Raw genomic sequence first — 20757 nt, forward strand, 5'->3', positions numbered from 1 at the left:
TTTATGGCCAGCTCAATGCTTATGTGCAAGCAGTAGCTTTCAGGACAGCAATTTGTGAGACAAGGGAGGACATTGGCTTGCTAATTCCTAGTCAGTGACAAGAGCCATGATGAGCAAGGGCGGCAGCAAACATACATCAGAGATTGTTAAACACCCTATGTCACAATGTTTATCTCAACTATATTGGGGGCAAGTTTACGGACATAACAGAAATACCTTCATAGCCTGTGTCCTGAATGAACCAGTAGCAACATGTAGTCACCCCTGGCCTGGAGACAACTACAATCCATACTGCAGTAAAGATGGTCACAGTCTTGGGGGGAGAAGTCAGATCCTCAGCCTAACAGAATAAGGATACCCTCCATTGGTGGTCAGCAGATGTTTGGAGACAGTCAGGGCATAAACTCCTCCCTGGCTATCTGAATGGTAGTACCCTCTAGTCAGCTCACACCCCGTGCAGGTACAGGCTTATACAGCAAGAACAAAGAGGTTCAAGACCTCTGCAGGAGAGCAGATGGCCAGCAGGCAAGGAAGGGGAAAAAAAGCATGTACAAAAATCAAAATCTTGATGCTTTATTATCTATGTGTTCATGTTTAGCTACAAGTCTGGAGACCAAGTAGACAGAAATGAGACAAAATATGGAGAAAAGAAGCAAATCTCTAAGTTTGGATCTGGAGAAGAAAGTGGGGAAATACTTCACTCTACATAGAGTTTCTACCAGCTGATTACACTTATCACATGGGGATTTTCCCATCAAGAGAGGGCTGATCAAATATTAATCTTGAATTTAAACTTTTGATGTGCATGGTATATCTTTACTGATGTTTGTCTTAAAATGACAAGAGATGGAGTTGTTCTCTTGGTAAAAGATGCTATAAAAAATGAATGTATAAAACAAACATACACACACACATATACACACAAACGTTTTTGTGTGTGTATATGTATACACACGTATGTATATATATATATATATATATATATATATATATATATATATATATACATACATACATACACACACACACACACATATGTATACACACATTGTATTTGCATATATATATATATATATATATATATATATATATATATATATATATACACATATACACACATGTATGTATACACACATTGTGTGTGTATATATATATATATATATATATATATATATATATATATATATATATATATACACACACACACACACACACACACACACACATACATACATATACACACATCATGAGAATTAAACCTTTCCTGAGTATATTTTCCACCAGTAAGTGGCTTACATTACACAGTATGGCCATGTCTTTGGTACAATGGATGATCAAATACAGCCATTACATAATGTAGTAACATGAAAATTACAAAGCTAGTGGAATTATTTTGTGGCCCTATTTCTTATCTGGTAGCCAAGTTAGCCATTCATTCAGAGAATATAATGGGACATTTCAACGCTTAATATTACAACCATAACGCTAGCCTGAAATGGATAACTTATGTACATTATTAGCTTGTAGAGCAGGAAGCACTACAATTATGCTCTAAAATCAAGTTTAACAAGCTTGTGCAACAGTATCACCACTGTTAACCTCAGTTATCACTTTAGAACATTAAAAGTGGTCGGCCACCACAGAAGAGTAATGGGAAGAGAAATGGGCTATTTTTTAAAGGGCATGATGAAATTTTCAGCAGCTGTTTACTCAGTATTTCCCAATGCTGTTCTGTGATGGCCACTCCCCGTGTAGCAATGATAAGTGGGTTACAGGTTTCAAAGCTATAAATTCTTAGCACTCCTAATATTTCTAATACTCTGCTGTGTTCTAAAACACAAAGCAATGGCCTTTACTAACTACAGAGGGTCAGAACGAGGAGCCTTTTATTTGTTCAGAATAAACTGTCTTTACAGACCTAGTTAAGTTATTTAGCAACCAGTGTACCTTTAAACAGGTCCAGTTTTTTCAAGAAAATTAGTAAATCTAGAAGGAACATGGGAACAACAAATGGCAAAATCATAACATTATACTTAAAATCATAGTAGTTGAAAGGTATGGTGCTCCTACACTTTTAACTTTTGTAGTACATGGGAGCAAGCGGAGCTCCATACACTACAAATAATTATGATACGGATTCTCTGCTCATAACAAAGTTGGGTGTTTTTTGACTTAAGGTGGTTATATTTTTTTATTACATTTTAAATGGATAAGGCACCTGGGCACAAGTATCCCCTTTCAGAGTCAACCTGGGAGCACACACTGGTTAAGCAACTTGCTCAGAGTAGAACAATATACAAATGGAGGTATTTAAATCATTATGGAGAAATAAATGTGAAAAGCAAAAATATTAATAAATGCTTCAATACCATCATATTATAAAAAAATATATATTTTGGGACTTGCAGCTGTTAACAGAAAAATAATTACTAGAAACTGGAAATTTGATTCAATTCTTTTTTATTCAAAGATTTTTTGAATTCGGACACTATTTTGTGTAATAACGAGAAAGAAGTAAAGAAATTAAGAGTTGAAAATAGCATTGTAAAACATTCTTGTCAGGTCAAATCAGAGATGTTACTAGTCAAATACAATGAAAACCAATTATAAAGATTTGTAATTAAATCATTTCAAAAGGTACCCGCTGTTAAATGTGAGAATTTCAAATAATTTCTTCTCATTATATATGCATATTTTGTAAATATGTTAAAAATCTAAATTATCTTAACAATGAATGGAGGTGGAACGATTCAAACGCTTTAAACTTTGATTAGAGGAAACACTTAACAGTTCAGTATCCATTTTAAACACAGGAAGACTGGACAGAGAGAGATCCTTTTTCATTCACAAGCTATTTCAGCATGCAAGGTACAAACACAAGGCATTAACAGTATCATAGGTTCATATGTGTGTACTAGCCCTGGAGCCTTTACAAGCCTAGCCCACAAGATTACCCTGGCATCGTGCCACCCAACATTAGTTCCCAGTGCCTCTGTCGAGTAGAGTCAATGGAGTGATCCCCGGTGTGAAATTTTTTATTTCCCATCCACTCATCAAGATTTCTCAAAGTGGGCCCGTGAGGTGCTCTGTTTGATATGTAAGGGTAGGCTATTCCATAGCATGGGCAGTCTCTGGGTTATGAATCTGTCCCTCCAGCCATGTTCTGTTGATTGTGTAATGAGGTTGCGCTCTTTGGAGCGTGTGGTGTGGAGGGATTGGGATTTCTTTAAGATGTAGTATTTCTAACATAGCTGGGACAGCCATGGCTTTGCAAATCATGCAGAGATCACCTCTAAGTAGGCGATATGAGACAGAGAATAGTTGGAAAGTCATCACTACCAAGTCTTGAACCCAGGGCCCTGTGCACTACACCATCAGCAATGCCTGCTTAACAAGCCTAGCAAAGATGCGTCAACAAAAAATCCAAGTGCCCCGGATTATGTGGAATGCTCTGCATTTAATGATGAGCAAAGCCACTTTTGTGCTGTTCCGCACTGAACAGCGGTGGCTCTGCTACACAGACTCTGATTGGTTTGTATACCGCAATTACTGCCAATTGGCATCGCAGTATACAAACCAATGCATAGCTCTGCTGCCCTTCCACATTACACAGCATTGGCTCTGCTCTGCAGTTTCTGATTGGCTCGTAGACCGCACTTACACGGTCTACGAGCCAATCATGTAAAGCTTCTCAGGAGGACGGGAGCCAATGAGAGCTCCCCAATAGAGGCCAATCACATTCTGGGAAGCTTTATCGCGCCAAAATAATGGCTTGAAAAAGGCTTCCAGGAATCAGGGATTTTACTTTTTGCAACAACAACTTGGAAGAAAGAAAGGAGCGGCTTTGGGGACATTGGGACTTGGAAGCCAGCCTGCCAGGAGAGGAGTCAGTGAGCTGAAGGGACTTCAAGGACCTTGCTTTGGTCGATCACGATCGGTCTGAAGGCTGAGGTTTTATTTGCTGCCTGCTGGAGCTGGACAACCAGGATCATCTGATTGTTTTGTGGGTTATTTGTGCTACTGCTGTGGTCTTTGGATTGCATTGAGGCGAGCTGCTCCTGCTGTTTACATAGCCAGAGGCAAGTGTTTTAGCTCAATGGTTATCTCTGCAAGGATTTCCCTACACTTGAGAACTGGTATACTATCACAGATCCTGTTATTGCAACTTTCTAAGTTTATAAATGCAATATTTAGAGTCTCTGTGCTGCTTGTCCCCCTAGTAGTGTACATCTCTGAAAGATCCTGTTATTCTAGCAACTTTCTAAGTTTATAAGAGCAATATTTAAAGAGTCTCTTTTTGTGCTGCTTGGCTCGTTTGGCTCTGTCTAGATTTCTTGCACTAAGAGGTTGAGAGGTATGTCAGGATGGACGTCAAAAGTGAGTTACTTATAGTAAAGAGATGCTTTAAAGTATCCGTTTTTGTTTTCTGGCAGAACTTTAGAGTGTAACTTGATTTTGCATTCTTTGGTCGTAACTGTTCCAAGGCATGATGTCTTAAATGGCACATTCTTGTAAAAGTACAGAGGTCCCTGGTTTTAAGTACCCTTTTTGGGCATCTTTGCCAGGTCCAGAACTGGATGTAGGACACATCTAAAGTGGTCAATGTAAAATGCAGGTAGTATTGTCATGATGTGTGTGTGTTGAAAGTACATTTGTTAAGCTGGATGTGTTTATCCTCGGCATGGATTTTGACATATAGGGTGCTTTGAGAGTACTGAATGCCAAGAAAGACACTTTCCCTTCAACACTGGTTAAGTGGGAAAGTGAGCACCAGAGGAATGAAAGTGTCATTGTCGAAGCATAATCCGATCATGCAGGCCTTCATAGTAAACAAACGGAGCAGAGATGAGCACGAGAAGAGGGTGCAAAGTCAGGAAACTTCCAGTGATATGGGTAGGTTATGGCCCTATTTTCTCTTATCTTTGCTTTTGAGATTTTCTCATTTTCTTTTCTGCACTACAACCCCATTTGTTTGTCATTGTTTAACACCACTGTTTTACAGACCTGCTAGGTACAGACTGCCCAGATTACAATGAGGACAGGGATGTAGACACAGATCACACCCCAAAGAAGAGAAGATACACAATTTTTCAGCCAAGTTGGGCAAGTGCCTTTGACTGGCTTTCTATGAGTAGGCACGGAGTGAAATATGCCTTCTGCAAGACTTGTAACACAGGATTCACAATCCATCACGGGAGCCGACATGATCTGTAACGACATGCCAACAGTAAGTAACACAGTCAGAATTGCAAGCATGCAGCTAGAAAATCTATGGTGGATTTCTTTGGACCTCAGAGTTTAGCAAGTACAAAGGTGGTTGAGGCAGAGGTTGGTTTTGTCTCTCTCCTTACTAAAAATAACTTATTATTTGCAGCAGGAGAACACATCCTGAAATTTATGAAGTGTGGAGAGGATCAAGATGTTCTCCAGAAAATGACATGTGGAGCAACGAAGGCAGCATGCATCGCACAGGATGTTCTGGGGCCTCATTATCAGAATGATGCTGCAGCTGCCTGCCAGAAATCAGCATTGTGTGTGTACATGGACCAAAGCACAGACATGGGAGATGACAAAACTGTTAGTGATCCTTGTTGGCTACCTTGATGAAAAGGCAAGCAAAATTGTGATAAGGTTCCTTCATATGCCAGAATGTGCATCAGGAACTGGACAAGCAATGTTTGATTCTTTAATGTCCACTCTGACAAAATTTAACATTCCAGTTTCCAACATTGTGGGCTTTTCTTCACACAATGCTGCCTCAATGATTGGAAAACACAATTGTGTGCAGTCTAGTTTAAAGGAGGTGAAGCCCACAATTATAAACATGGGGTGTCTTTGCCACTTGGCAGATCTCTGCAGTAAGGCTGCTGTAAAAGCACTATATTCACCAATTGAAGAACTTATATCAAATGTGCACTTGTCATTTCAGTTCCAGTGCACAAAAACAAAAACCAAGAATTTGCTTTGTTCACAGATACTGACCCCCTCAAGATCATTAAACATGCACCTACTAAATGGCTCCATCTTGGAAAGGTAATTAACAGAACCCTGGACATGTGGCCAGCTCTAAATCCATATTATCTGTCTGCAGTGCCAAGGTCTAAGACTGACTTAACTGCTAAAATCCTGCAGAGACATGAAGTGCATATAATTTTTATGTTTCTTAAGCATGCACTGGATCCCTTACTGGAGTTCAACATCCAGCTTCAGAGCAGAGAAAGTCCGCTACTGACACTGCCTGCCAATATGCATAAACTCCTGCAGCAGTATGCTGGCAGACTCCTCAGACCTGCAGCTGCTGTTAAACTAATCAAACACAGTGATGTGTCAGGGTAGACTGACAGTAGCTGTGAGGACGATATTGCTGGCACAGTCACTGACTAACTTTTATAAAAAAGTTGCAGCTTTTTATGCTGCAGAAAATGCTGAAAAAGTTTCCCATGCAGGATCACTTACTGAAAGATGCTGCACTAGTTATTAATCCAGCCAAAAAATTGGACATTTCTTCTGGACTTGTCAGGGATGTTGGTTTCCGTCTGGGTGTGTGTGAAAATGATGTTGAGGCTGAACAAATAATCGATAAGGTTACCCAAAATCATATCAAGGACACAGGGAATCTGACAGGCCCAGTAGATGAGCCCCACTCGTGTGTCAAAGTACTCGGAACACCTTCGGAGGGACCTTTGCACAGAAGGGAAACTGCCACTCTAAGCAGCTGATGTGCTTTGCTTGGCACACTCAAATGCACAAGCTGAAAGAGCATTTAGCATGGTGCGGAAAGTGAAAACTGAACTGTGTCCGTATCCGAGTGTAAAAACATTGAATTCTTTGTTGGCAGCTAAAATGAACAAACTGAACTGGTGTGATGTTAAGTTGCCAAAACATGTTTTAGAGGCTACCAAGAAAGTCACAGCAACATACAAGTCTACATCTGACGTATGACAGGATGCTGTTTAACTTTGGTCTAACTAAAATCATTTGTGTGACTTGTAATATATCTGTTTAGAAAATGTAATAAATGTGATTTTTATTTTTGTCAAGTGCCGTTTCATTTACTTACGGTGTGATTATGGTATTGCAGATTATAAAATAAAGGTTTTGGATCCGAGAGGTGTGTCTTATTGAATTTTACAGATGTTCTGCCATGCTCCATGGCGAGTAGGGTATTCCACATTTTGACCATTTGTCACACATTGCTAGAGTCTATGTTCCACTTTGGCCTCTTAAGAGGTTCTGACCTGTGTGTGTCAATACTGCAAATAAAAAGTGCAAAAACAATACCCTAACTGCATAAATTAAACAAACTCATTCCTTCTAATCAGCAAATATTAGGACTTGTTTCGACATAGTACTGTTAAATAAATAAAAAGGTTTGTTCAGAAAGGACATGGCTAGAATACATAAAAGCAAGAAAATCGGGTTTAATTAAAGTGAGGAAAAAATATCAGTAAAAGTCATTCACGTCATGCAGAGTCTACTGAAAACTAAACAAAATATCAATGACCACATACCAGGATTACCCACACTTCATCAGTGTGTCTAACGCTATATAACCAGCGTCAAGTATCACTGACTGAACCTAATTTTCAGCTTTCCACCTGGAGTGAAATTCAGAAGAGGTATAAATGGGATTCGTACACCAAGCAACCCATGGAATACAATTTTAACCAACTCAAAACTACAATTGTACAAACAATATAAACAAAATTAAGCAAATAAGCCGTGAGGAAGATATGTATATCTGAAGGATGCACGCCTATGACCACTTACACCACTAAGCAGTACTACAAATTTACGTTCAAATAATCTGCTCGAAGTGGAACACTGCACTCTTTCTGTAATGCACAACATTTTTAGGAGAAGAAATGAACAATGCTCAAGTGCGCCTGGGCAAACAGATGTGAAACTGGTAACATTTAAAGCTTTCCACAAATATTCGTAGTAGACTACCCAGTGCACTAATGTTTTTCTTAAAAGTTTACTCAAACAACACATTTAAATATCGCTATTTTAAAATTAGCGAGCTATTACAATAAAATGTGACGTTACCACGCATTATTTTGAAAGACATGAAGTCTGAAACTCGTATGTCTGTTATTATTCAAGGACTTCCATACTCAATAATTTGCAAGAATGAAAAACACTAAAACTAAGAGGTGAAAATGATTGAGAGTTGAGAAGTTTACACGTACCGCGAATTTACTCAAAAGAGACTAGCCACATTTTAACACATACTGCAGCCCTCTCCATTCAGTGGTACGGTACATTCACCACAAATTCGTCCGACATTTTTGCAGCTGCACTTATATGGCAAACAATACAAACGGAAAGATTTTACGAACACTATTTATGCTGTCACTTGCATAACGAAGTGGAAAACGAAACACTTACTTTCAAGGATTTAATATTAGAAAGTGGTGGAAAATACCGTCTACTGCTTCCTCAGTACGTTTACTCAAATTTGCTGAAGAACCGGAAGAGGTGGGATCATCTGAGCAAAACAAACACGAATATTTGCGGCAGGTAGACTTAATAGCAGATTTTGGTATGTACACCGGAAAATGAATAAAATAAGTAAATTATACTAAAAGAATTAAGTAATTTCTAGTATGATTTATTGTGTTTTGATTTTCTGTTTTTACTATTCTTGCAGAAATAACTCTCAAGATTTATTTGTTGTTAAGAGAAGCTGGCTAAGACAGTTTTACCAGTGTGTGACGGACCTTTTTCCTTTGGGTTTCTTTGCTCAGTAGGTTATCTCTGCTGTAATGTAACACGTAAGTACGCTTTAATCAACTTATTGTGCTGTCCTATTGCTTTATGTTCGTCCCTATGGCAGGTAACGTAGTCTTCGTTAATTTTATATATACATATGCATTTTTTCAGACGGTGTGAGAGAAGAGAGTAAATTAATAGTTATTGAGGTAGCATACTTTTAGCCAAGCCAATTTAGCAGGTGATAGTAGTTGAGTAAGCAGTAGATGGGCAAAAAAGGTAAGTAGGTGAGTACGAGTTGTTTGGGTTACATAATCAGGTGGTATACCTCTCAACTGTACAGATTTTCACAGAATGTCCACATTTTTGTCTCATGTTTTGATCTGTTTCGAATAAAATTGTGGTTTTCTGGTAAATCATTGGGACTCCATTGAGTGCTGAAGTCAGAAAATAATGACAATCATGTTAGTTTCAGACTTCATACCCTTCAGAAAATTCATTCTAATGCAAAACCTGTTATTTTATTAATTTTCCAAGTCTGTAAGAATAGTATTTAAAAAGTGTAACCATTTTGGGGCCTTTGTCCCCACATTATTTTTGGCTTTGTTCAGATTTCTTGCTCTAAGAAGTGGAGATGTATGGTGGTCATGATTGTTATGAAGTTAGTACAGTTTTGAAGGGTAATCAAATACTTGGCAATTGTAAGTTATAGGTTTGCCTTGACTGTGCTTGAATTCTTATGTGGAAACTGTTGCGTGATCCTTGTTGAACTAAAGAATGTTAAAAGAAACAAAGGGTTTGGGAATGTGTCAGTATATCATCTGTGGTTACATTGTGTATCATGTTTATAGTGCTGTGATATGTAGGATAGTAACAGTAATCGTTTTTAAGACTTCATTACACAATGTTATTATCGATGGTTAATGCATGCTTGTGCATAGATGATAAAGAATTTACAGGATGCTTCTATCTGCTAGAGACATAGGTGCCAATCATTGGGTAAATTTCCCTGATTCCCCATCCACTGGTCCAAGATGTGTTAGGAAAGAATTCCACTTCATATGTATGGGAAGCCTGTTCCAGAGAGGGGAATAGTCTTTCAGGTACAAACCTGTTCTTTTGATTTGTCTAGTTTATGTTGCAGATTAAGCTTAGTTCTCTAGATTAGATAATTCTGATGCTCTTTTTTTTGCAGATGTGCAACAGGTCCAACAGAGCAGGTCAGAAGATGCTATGTAGGTCAGGCATGGATTGCCTTTCAGCAGTCTGTAGTAGATTGAGCGCAGGAATAAGGCATTGAGACTGTCCATGTAGGACATGTCTATGCCCTGCATCCTTTCTATAAGGAGCCTCTGTGGATGCTCCACTTGTTGCAAATACTTGGTCAGGTTCATACCAAAATGGGTGTTGTATTCAATCACTGGTCTGATGAGGGTCGAGTACAGGGGAACAATGACATCCTTGGAACTGGATGCTAAACCCTTGTTTATAAGTTTCCAACACAAAATGAATTCCTTACTAGTGCAAACACATGGTGGTTAAAGGTCAGGTTACTATCTACATGTGTTCCCAAATCCCTGATCACTGGGTCTGCTTTTAGGGATATATTGTGAGTGTTGTAGTTTTCAGGGGTAGTCCTCTTCCCTAAGGGTACTATTATGTATTTCTTGGTACTGAATTTTAAACTGTGGTTGTGGCACCAGTTATTGATCTTTGTCAGGCCTTCTTGGAGGGTACTTGTATCGTTTTGGTATTCTGTGACCGTGTCTAGTTTGCAGTCATGTCCAGACTTGGTCAGCCTGGGGCACTTGATGTTGGCTGGATTTCAGAAAGATAGATGCTAGACTCTTCTAGTGACTGTCCTTTATGTGGGTCCTATCATTGATCCAGTTAGCTGTCCAGCAGGTGAACTAGGGGTTTATACCTTATGTCATGAAAACACCAGAACGACTAAATAACACGGAAATGGTTTTAAATGGGAGGTAAAGCTCCCCACACCATCAGTCTATGGGCATTGCTCCCACTTCTCTTCACTTATAAATGCTAACTGTATGGTAGCACAACAACCAGGTAAGGACAGTCAGCCTTACAAGCTCAACCTTTACCTACATGCTACTCAAATAATGCAGCTATCCATAAAGTGGCACTACATTTCCTTGAAGGCAAAATGACTATTCATAATTTTGCCATACTATCGTATCTAGACAGGCGATTGTGTATATCAATTTATTTGCATATGTGTACATACATGCAAAAAATATATCATAGGTGTATATGTGTTTGTAAAAACATTTGTGAAAACTGTCAGTCAAGTAAATAAATATTTTGTGTGTGTGTGTGTGTGTGTGTGTGTGTGTGTGTTCAATATATATATATATATATATATATATATATATATATATATGTATATATATATGTGTGTGTGTGTGTGTGTATATATATATATATATATATATATATATCTATATATATATATATGTATATATACACAAACACAGACACACTTTTGTGTCTAGTGTTTCAGTAAAATTTACTAAGAAGAAGACTGTTGAGAAAAAATGTACTTTAGCAAGCTTCCTCCTCTATACATTTTATAGGAGGAGACATCAAGTCAGTGAGAAAGTCGCGCCTAAATGAGATGGCTCCCAAGCTGTGAAGTACAGATTGATTCTTGGTTCTTCTCCCCCTCATTTATATGTGTGCTATTTTTTTCCTTGTACTACCTTCTATCTCACTTATTTATTTTATTTATTGACGTTTGATTACCAGGAAAGTCCGACTGGGTAGAAACCCTTTTTCAGAGGAGGCCCCGGGAAAAAAGTTCCAAATTATTACAAAACGTTTTAAAAACAATAATTTTAAAACAAAAACATCTGCACTTCAAATAATTATAACAAATTAGACATAATGTAAAAAACATTGATTAAGAACTGATACAAGGTATATGACAGTTGTTTAATTTTTTGAGACATTTTAGAAATCTGTATAAAAATTAAAAGTAAGTTAGTCTAATACAAGTAGGAATTGCAATATGAAGTGAGGAAAAAACAGGCTTATAGTATTTTTGGAGAAAAACTCAAGGAAGAGAATTAGCTAGCAGTAAGGAAGTAAGTGAGGAAGGGAGAGTAAAGAGGTATAAGGCATAAAAAAGGACTTGTTCACGTTTAGGAGTATAGTTTATCCTGGTTTTGAGCAAGAACCGAGAGAGATGTTAGCTAGGAAGTCTTTCAGAGTGATTTTGAAAGATGGGTGGGAGGGTATAGACCTGATGGGTACAGGTGAGTTCCAGGCCTTGGCAACCTCGTACAAGTACAGACAATGCCCAGCAGATTTGCTAGGTTTGTAGACAGACATGAGTTATTGGTTATTGGATTGCAGTAACTGACTGGGAACATAGCTGTACTGGACAGGCAGATGGATGTTGGATAATTTTATAGGTGGTAAGAAGTTGTGTATTTGTTAGGTGATGTGGCAGTTCTAATCATTTTAGGCTTTTCAGTGCTCTACAGTGGTGGGTTCTGAAAGGGCTATGTGCTGAAAATTTAGCAACTAATTTTAATGTTTAAATTTAAATTAAATTTAATGTTTTAATTTTTATGAAGCCTGGAGGTTAGTAAGGATGGGAGCACCATAAAGAAGAGTGGGGAGGAGATAAGTATTGACAAGTGTAGTTTTAGTTGCATCAATGAGAAAGTTTTTGTCTTTGTAAAGCATCCTGTGTTTTCCTTGTGCAGTTTTGTATATGCAGGTTTAATGTAAGATTATCATCCACCATCCCACCTAATAGTTTGCTATGAGAAGTGACTTCAGTGGTTGTATTATCAAGAGAGAGAAGTAAGTTTTATTTTTTTCATGAGAGAGAGATTTGTGGGAAAACATTATTAATTTGGTCTTTTTTGGGTTGCGCATGAATTATGAGTTATGGAGCCTTGCTTCAGTGGCTGTTAAAGTTTCCTGAGTAATATTTTGGAGGTGCACAGTTTTATCAGATGTGCAAATGAGAATGGAATCATCTGTATATTGTATTAGGGTGGTTTGTTGTGTGAAAGTTTAGAGGGTGTTGATGGAAATGTTATAGAGGAGGGGATCAAGGATAGAGGCTTGTACACCGGTGGTGACTGGGAGGTAAGGAGAGAACATGGAGTGCCATTTTACTAACTAATACCTATTGGATAGGTAGCTTTTGAACCACAGAAGGGTGGGCTGATAGAGACCTAGTGAGGACATTTGAAGTAGAAGTTTGCTGTGACAAGCTGTGTTGAAGGCTTTGGATAAGTCTAGAAATAAGGCTGAGACTAGTTTGCTGTTATCTGTAGCTCTAGTGACAGTATTGATGTAGGTTAGAAGGGTAGTGCTAGTACTATGGGAAGGATGGAACCAATTTTGTGTAGGGGATAGGAGTTTTTGCAACAAGTAGTCCAGCAATTGTTTTTGAATACATTTTGCAAGTATTTTGGTGAGGGGAGATAAGATTGCTATACGTCTGCCTTTATTAATGTCTTTTGAATTTCCTCCTTTGTGCAGAGGGATAATCTGTGACTTTTTCCAGAGAGAAGGAACATGGGATTCCTGGATTTGACCTATGTATAAGTATTGAGACAGGATAGGCAATGTTGTTGGCTACTATTTTTACATGCTCACTTGGAAGGCCTTCAGCTGAAGAAGAACACTGTTTAAGTTTGTTTGAGTAGTTTTATATAGAATGTGGGCACAGATTTGAAGGTGAAAGTGGATGTGGTGATGTGTGGCTGTTGGGTAGGGTTGGGATTAGATGTTGATGAATCATTGGTTAAAGATGCTATACTATGTATATATATAAAAAAAAAAAAAAAAAACAGAGTTGAACTTTATTGCAGTTTTGAGTGGTGGGTTATTGGTAGAGGGGATTGGGTTGAATTTCTGTCCGGGATTAAAGATTTCTTTAATAAATGTCAAAAAAATTACGGTTGTGTTTGTAACTTTCAGAGTAATACTGTAGTATATATTTTTTTGCCTTCATTTATTTGCTTTTAGAACAATTGTGAAGCATTCTGAAGTTTTCAAGATATTAAGGTATTTTATATCTTTGCCATTCTTTCCATGCTTTTAGCACTCTACTCCTTCTTTTTTGATAGCCAAATTGCATTATTTGTTTTCATTCTCTTTCTTCTTTGAGGTGCAAGGCTATTTAGGATATTTAGAAAAGTTGTATTGAATTCAGTTACAGCATTATCTAAGGGGAGGATTTTTTAGGAGGTTCCAGCTAATGGATGATAGTGTAATAATGAACATTTCTGGGTCAAACTTGGAAAGGTTATGTGTTTTCTAAATATGCTGCTTAACTGGATATGTGAGATGTCTAGTCCTATAGATTGGGAGATGATCAGTGAGAGTCTGCCATTTTACCTGTGATGATGTGTTTGCTAGGGTCTTGTACTAGAATTCAGTCTACTAAAGAATTGATATCTTGCTATAATGTCTAAGGTTATTATTTATTTTATGTTCTTTGACATTTGTTAACTGGGTTAGTCCAACTGAGCTAGAAACCCATTTTCAGTGGAGACCTGAGGAGAAAAGCTCCAATGTATTTACACAAAATTCACAGTAAGAGAGACTTTATACAAAGTAATTTGTGTGCAATAGTACAACAGTGAATATTTACATGAGCAACAATTTTAACAGTTGAAAGTGAGTGACAAAACTGAAATTAATAGTTGTGTGAAACCATATAAGTATATGCCAGATGTAGGGAAGTTAGAGTTTGTCCCACCAATTGACATTCACATCACCTAGTAATATTTTTCTTGTGGAAATGTTATGGATTTTCAGTGTCTGATATCTTCCAGTATAGCTATATTTTTACCAGGAGGGATATAAAGGACAGTAATACATATATGTTTATAGTTGTCTATTTTGAGGAAAGTTGCGGTGGTGGTGCTGCAGTAGTGTTGTCGCCTCACAGTAAGACTTCCTGTTCGATTCTCAGCTAGAACGTCTTCTGTGTGGAGACATGCATGAGAGTTTGTCCCACCAATTGACATTCACATCACCTAGTAATATTTTTCTTGTGGAAATGTTATGGATTTTCAGTGTCTGATATCTTCCAGTATAGCTATATTTTTACCAGGAGGGATATAAAGGACAGTAATACATATATGTTTATAGTTGTCTATTTTGAGGAAAGTTGCGGTGGTGGTGCTGCAGTAGTGTTGTCGCCTCACAGTAAGACTTCCTGTTCGATTCTCAGCTAGAACGTCTTCTGTGTGGAGACATGCATGAATGGGCGTACCTTCGTTGAAGGTTGTGCATCAGGGCCGGCAACTCGGCATGTAAAAATCTACTGCCAATCATTAGTGGACTGGAGTTCCGCTGTGAGACCCCTAACCGGGAAAAGCCAAAAGACACAACAACTAAGAAGCTCTGCTGAACTGAATTTTGGTGTTGGGTTGTTGTAAGAGTAAATGTGGTAAGTCTTCTTCTGGCTTTTCCCGGTTAGGGGTCGCCACAGAGGATCACCTGTCTGCTCATGATTGGCCGTGGAGTTTTACAGTGTTAAGTTGCTAGCCCGGCGCCCAACCTTTCACTGAAGGCACACACACGCACACACACCTAGGGCCAATTTGGAGTGTCCAGTCCACCTACAGCATATCTTTGGGATGTGGGAGGAAATCAGAGCACCTGTAGGAAACCCACGTGACCACAGGGAGGACATGCAGACTCCGTACAGAAGGCACCCCAGCCAAGGATCGAACTGGAGAACATCTTGCTGTGAGGCGACAATGCTAACCACTGCACCACCTTGGCTGCAAGGGTAAATGTGGAAAGTACTGGGAAATGATAAAGCAATACCATCTCCTTTCCTCTTTATATAGTCATTACGGATTATGTTGTTATACCCTGAAGCTATTACTTTGTAGTAGTTTATGGTGGGTTTAAGTCAAGTTTCAGTTACGGCAAGAACATCAGGCTTATCTTATGTTGGGTAGTCCAGGCATATAGTTCAGCAGTTTTATTTTTATACTTCTAACATGTATTGCAGCAAAAATTAAATGGGTTACAGACAAGTGTGGGAAAGCATTAGATAGGTGGGGCCAGGATTAAGGTGTAGATCTCCTCCTAGATGGATTTTATTATACTGGGGAATTATACATACTTGTTTTTTGGAGAGGATTCTTGCATTTAATTTTGTTTTGGTTTGAGTTGAAGTGCAATTAATCAGCCTATATTTGGAATAAATGTGAAGAACAATATTAAATGTGTTTGGTGCAATGTGTGGAAGGTGTAAAGAGGAAGTGTGGATATGTGGTTGGGACAGAGTTGGAGAGATGATGTGATAGATTATTGAGTCGTGGTGGGATGAAAGATGGCACAGTAGGAGAAAAAGAATAGAGGATAAGCTGAAGAGTCGCATAATTAAGTACAGGAATCTGTATTTTATAGATGTCAGGTAGTGGGAAAGTAGCAATGACGAAGGAAACAAGATGTTGCAGGACAGTAGGAGATTCCGTGATGGTTGATTCTGAAAGTTGGAAAGGAATAAGTAAGGAGAGAAGTATCTTCTATGAAAGAAGAGAGGTAGATGGTCCTCGTGTCTTCTCTGGAATGAAGGAATAGAGGGGCATTAAAGGCTGGAGTATAATAATATAGTTAAAATAAGAAGAATGAGGTTTTATTTGGAAAAAGAAAAAGATACAATGTGTAATAGATAGGTACAGTTAGGGATGGTTGTGACTATAAATGGATATAGTGCAACGCTGTATGAGAGGGAGAAAGATGGTTGGGAATGGGGCTACAATTTAAATAGAGATGGAGAAACAGGAAATAAGAAACAGAAGTGTACGTATAGAAGTAATAAGCCAATTTGGGAAGGTTTTGGATAAAGAGTCACAAATGAAATGTGTATGTAGGACGTATAATATTAAACAAGTGGCCCTGGGAGGTAAAGCAGTGATGTTAGTGTTCTTTATTAATTATGGTTGAGATGGTGCCCGACATTGGAAGCTTCCAGGTGTTTAGAAATCTGCTGCCTTCCCTAACTATCATCCCACAGGTATTCAGTCTGTGTTTCTTTCATAGTTATTCCAAGACCAGAGAGTCTCATGACCATTCTCGTCTTGACAGTACCCTCTCTCAAGCTATACCACTATTTTCCAGGAGGCCCATACTTATCAATACTGGAATAACTTTATGGATATCCATCCAGAAATCTAGTTTACATTTAAAGGAAAACTGAGTCACACTGTTTAGCATTCAGGGGAAGTTTTTTTCAAGTGCTTTGGGAGACATTGGATTATAATCCTGTCCTTCCACCATTTATCTGTTGGGAAGATGCAAGTCCCTGGTTGAAGTTTACTAACTTAATGGTGTTCACTGTATATTCTCCAGGTGTCCTTAGGTTATGGATGTGCCTTATATGAGGGTGAGACATCTTTGGTACACTTGATTCTCACAAAGCAGGCACTTGTTACTTTAGTACTTAATTATTATCTGTCTAGAGATTGTCATCAGTTTTATTTTGCTTTTGAACAGTTTTCTGGTGAGTATTTTGGCCCTTTTGAAAAAGCTGTTTCATTTTAGCAGTTTCTGTTAAAATTTCCAATGTGGCTCCATCTAAAAAGACATTGTCACCATCCCCATTTCAGAGGATGCTGACGTTTATACAGTCTGTGTAAGTTGAGTTATTCCCGTTATAGTTGAAATCAGTTATGGAGATGGCAGCTTGTAGCTCATCTTCTGATTGTAACCCAGAGAATGTTTACTTTGAAACTTAAAAAGTTTAGTGAGGGCACATTTAAATGACTACCAGTGAGCTCTGTTCTGTGAAATGATTTGTTGGGATGCTGAAGGTTAATGCACATAAAACTATAGGTCATTCCTCAACAATTTATATGTTTTGCAAGATGTGCATGCTGATCTGTCCCTCAGTCAAGCAGGACTGGCTGCCATCTCTTTGTAAAAAAAAAAAACCAGTTTTGCAAAAACAGTGTAAGTATATAAAAATCATGTTGCTGATTCAGAAGTTATAGTTATGGTATCTAAAAGGGCTGTAAGAAATTTCCAGTGCCTATTGAGAGGGATAGGGAAAATCATACAGGTTTGGCAAAAATAAAAATATATGCACATTTGCTACCTTGGTTAGCAGAGCTGTTGAATATTAGGCTCACATGTGGTATAGCACCATAATGATATTTGCATCTGACCTAGCTCAGGGGATCTCTCATGTCTTTGTGGGATACTAGATTACAGAACTTGGACAAACTGCTGCAAAAGTAGTTCTCATATTTACCTAGTATGTCTGTCACCATGCTGATGCTAACTTTAGAGCTGCTGCTTATGTCTGTGTCATATGTTCATAGGTAAGTGCTAGGCTAGTAGTCCTTGTGAGCCATTTTAAAACTAGCCAGTTTTCTTTTTTGTGGTCAAATTAACCTATCCCATTTGGTTAGAGATTGGCCGTAACCATCCCATGTTCAAGTAATTATGTGTTGCACTTAATGAAAATAACTGGGATCATACCATAAATTATTTAAGGGGACCCATGCATGGATATAGCATTGAGGAGCTGCCTGTGTCCATCAGTAGTACAGTGGGGGAGTCCTGGGGTAGATTTTCTGTTTCCTATCCATAGATTCAGTTGCGCTTGAATATGGACAGGGGTGAACTTTGTCTTATGTGGATGGGATGGGGAGTTTATTCCACAGCAGAGGTAACCTTTGCAAAATGCACTTGTTCCTCCACTCTCTTCTGTTGATGTTGCAGAAGAGATTTTGATTCCCTAGACTGATTATTTCTGATGCCACCAGACTTGCTTATGTGCAGTAAATCCATCACTCCTGGGTTAGTGGATGCCTTATATGCTAGGCACAGGTAACCTGTTAGCAGTCTGTAGGATACAGAGAGAGTGACATCATGTAGGACATGTTGATTAGGCTATGTATCCATTCAGTAAGGTACCTCTGTGGGTGTTAAGTTGTTGCATGTGTCTGGACAGATGCATGCCAAAGGGGACATTATGCTCAGTGGGTTTAATATATATTTTTTTAATTGGTCTAAGGAGGGTTGTTGAGTAAAGGAGGACAGTGACATCCCTAGATCTAGATACAGTTCCTCTGCTTATAAGCTGTGCAATATTGAAGAGCATTTTTTACAGCAGTGGACACATTTGGTCACTGTCTGCATAAGTTCCCAAATCCCAAACAACTGTCTCAACACCTAGAGGAGCATTATCAATGTGGCAGTTCCCTGGAGTAGATGACTTCCCAAAGGATACAGTAATGCATTTTTTGTCATTTAGTTTCAGTCCATGATTTTGACACCAGTTGTTAGGGACAAACCTTCCTGCAGGATGGCCAAGTCATTTGGAAGTTTAGTGACTGACTATAACTTGCAGTTATCTGCAAACTTAGCCATTCCCCTTTGGTATTGGTTTTTACTTCGGAGAAGCAGATGCCAGACAAAACAGAACTCTGTGGGACTGTACTGGTGACTAGTCTGTTTGTGGAAGAACCTTCCCCTGTTTTGATTTCCTACATACTATCTGTGAGCCATTTGGCATTCCAGTGGGTGACACAGGGGTTAATTCCATGTTTATTTAGCTTTTCTAGTATGCCTGATTGAGGAATTGTCAAAAACCTTCACTAGGTTGAGGTATGTAGTGCCTATTGTTTTGCCTTTGTCCGTTACTTTTGTGACCTTTTAAAAAAATCCATCAGGTTGAGTCACCATGACTTGCCCTTGATAAATCTAAACTTAGATGGGTACAGTGTTTGGAGGTTACTTTTGTCCTTATTGATTAGCTTCTTGATAAGGTTTTCCATGGCTTTGCATATGAGGTGGTTAGACTCGGGAAAAACAATACTTGGCTAATCTCACTGTATTTCCTGACTGTCTAAAGAATAACTGTTCTGTAGCTAACTTAACTCAGCAAGACGAGATGCTGAGATGCTTACTTCCACAAGGCAAGGTGATGAGCTTCTAACTTACTGAACTGAACTCCACTAATTGAACTGACTGTGTTAATTGTTACAGATCTTTGTCAGGTTCCATAGAAAACAAAACAAAAAAGCTGCTGTGTGAGTTCCACCCTCTTTGTGCTGACTATACATTTAATCACCTGACTGTGGTACAGTACACATGAAGATTTTTAAGATCTGTTGCAATATCTGTAAGCTGGAGAACAATTTTTACAATGTCTAGTGTTCCCTTCCAGAATTCTTTGTTTAAACATAAACATTTAATCAGTTACAGTAACACTGTTGATAAATTTTAACACACATATCTGTACAAGTCATTGTGATAGTCAAATGGCACAAAACTATTTACAGAACTCCAGCTAACTATGCTGGCATATGTTACATATGCACTGCCCTATTCACCCTGGTACAGATGACAGTACTTCACATTGTCACAAGGCTCTTAGCACTGATCAGTAATACCTTCATATTTTCCTTGTAGTGTTTTTTTATCTTAGTAGGTTTATCTGCTTAGTATTGCCTAAAAAAGACATTACAGAGGGTGGACAGTGTCTTTGTCAGGAATCCAAAACCTAGAGGGAACAGATGCAGGCCATCTCCATTGAAGCAGAGTGGTCTGTCGATCATATTCTCCCAGGCTTCCAAATATTGTACCCCCTTTGAGTGACACCAACAACTAAGCCAGTTACTGAATTAATTTATTTTTTTTGCTTGCATCTCTGCATCATTCTTGGAGAAGGTAGACTGCTGGTCAGTGCTAGACTTGTACCTGTTTTGGACATACAGTCTAAGAGCTCTTTCATGCCTCTGTTCCTGTAGTCGAGTGAAGTACACCTCAAGTCATTGATACTGGCATGAACAATTACAGAGTCATCAGGAGGTATGCTTAGTTATAAACTCATTAATTTCCCCAAAGCCATGAAGAGCTGACTCCTGCTTGCTTTGTACAAGATATTTCTTTTTTAGTCCTTCTCAGAAGTCCTGAAAAAGTTGGATGAAAGTGTCAAGAATAATAGAGACTGTAGAGGACTTCGAAGATGGCTATATATACTGATCAACAGCGTAATTTTAGCTCTTCCATTGTGAAAAA

At 38.4% G+C, this 20757-nt stretch overlaps 2 protein-coding genes across 9 annotated transcripts in view; one reads left to right on the top strand and one right to left on the bottom strand.

Annotated features, from left to right (window-relative positions):
• Positions 1-8470, bottom strand: part of HARBI1 (harbinger transposase derived 1) — a 121907-nt gene extending 113437 nt beyond the window's left edge. For 4 of the 7 annotated variants that reach the window (XM_044082614.1, XM_044082612.1, XM_044082611.1 and 1 more), the window contains exon 1: positions 8193-8414. The gene's annotated coding sequence lies outside the window, so the exon portion shown is untranslated. Of the gene's footprint in view, positions 1-8192 lie in introns of all 7 variants that reach the window. The other 3 variants (XM_044082613.1, XM_044082615.1, XM_044082610.1) reach the window with 3 other exon arrangements.
• Positions 8452-20757, top strand: part of ATG13 (autophagy related 13) — a 1186869-nt gene continuing 1174563 nt past the window's right edge. The window contains exons 1-2 of one of the 2 annotated variants that reach the window (XM_044082606.1): positions 8452-8545; positions 8654-8777. The gene's annotated coding sequence lies outside the window, so the exon portion shown is untranslated. The remainder of the gene's footprint in view (positions 8546-8653; positions 8778-20757) is intronic. The other variant, XM_044082607.1, reaches the window with a different exon arrangement.

Source organism: Protopterus annectens, chromosome 9.part0 (assembly GCF_019279795.1).
Source record: "Protopterus annectens isolate FY-2018-M chromosome 9.part0, PAN1.0, whole genome shotgun sequence".
Taxonomy (NCBI): domain Eukaryota; kingdom Metazoa; phylum Chordata; order Ceratodontiformes; family Protopteridae; genus Protopterus; species Protopterus annectens.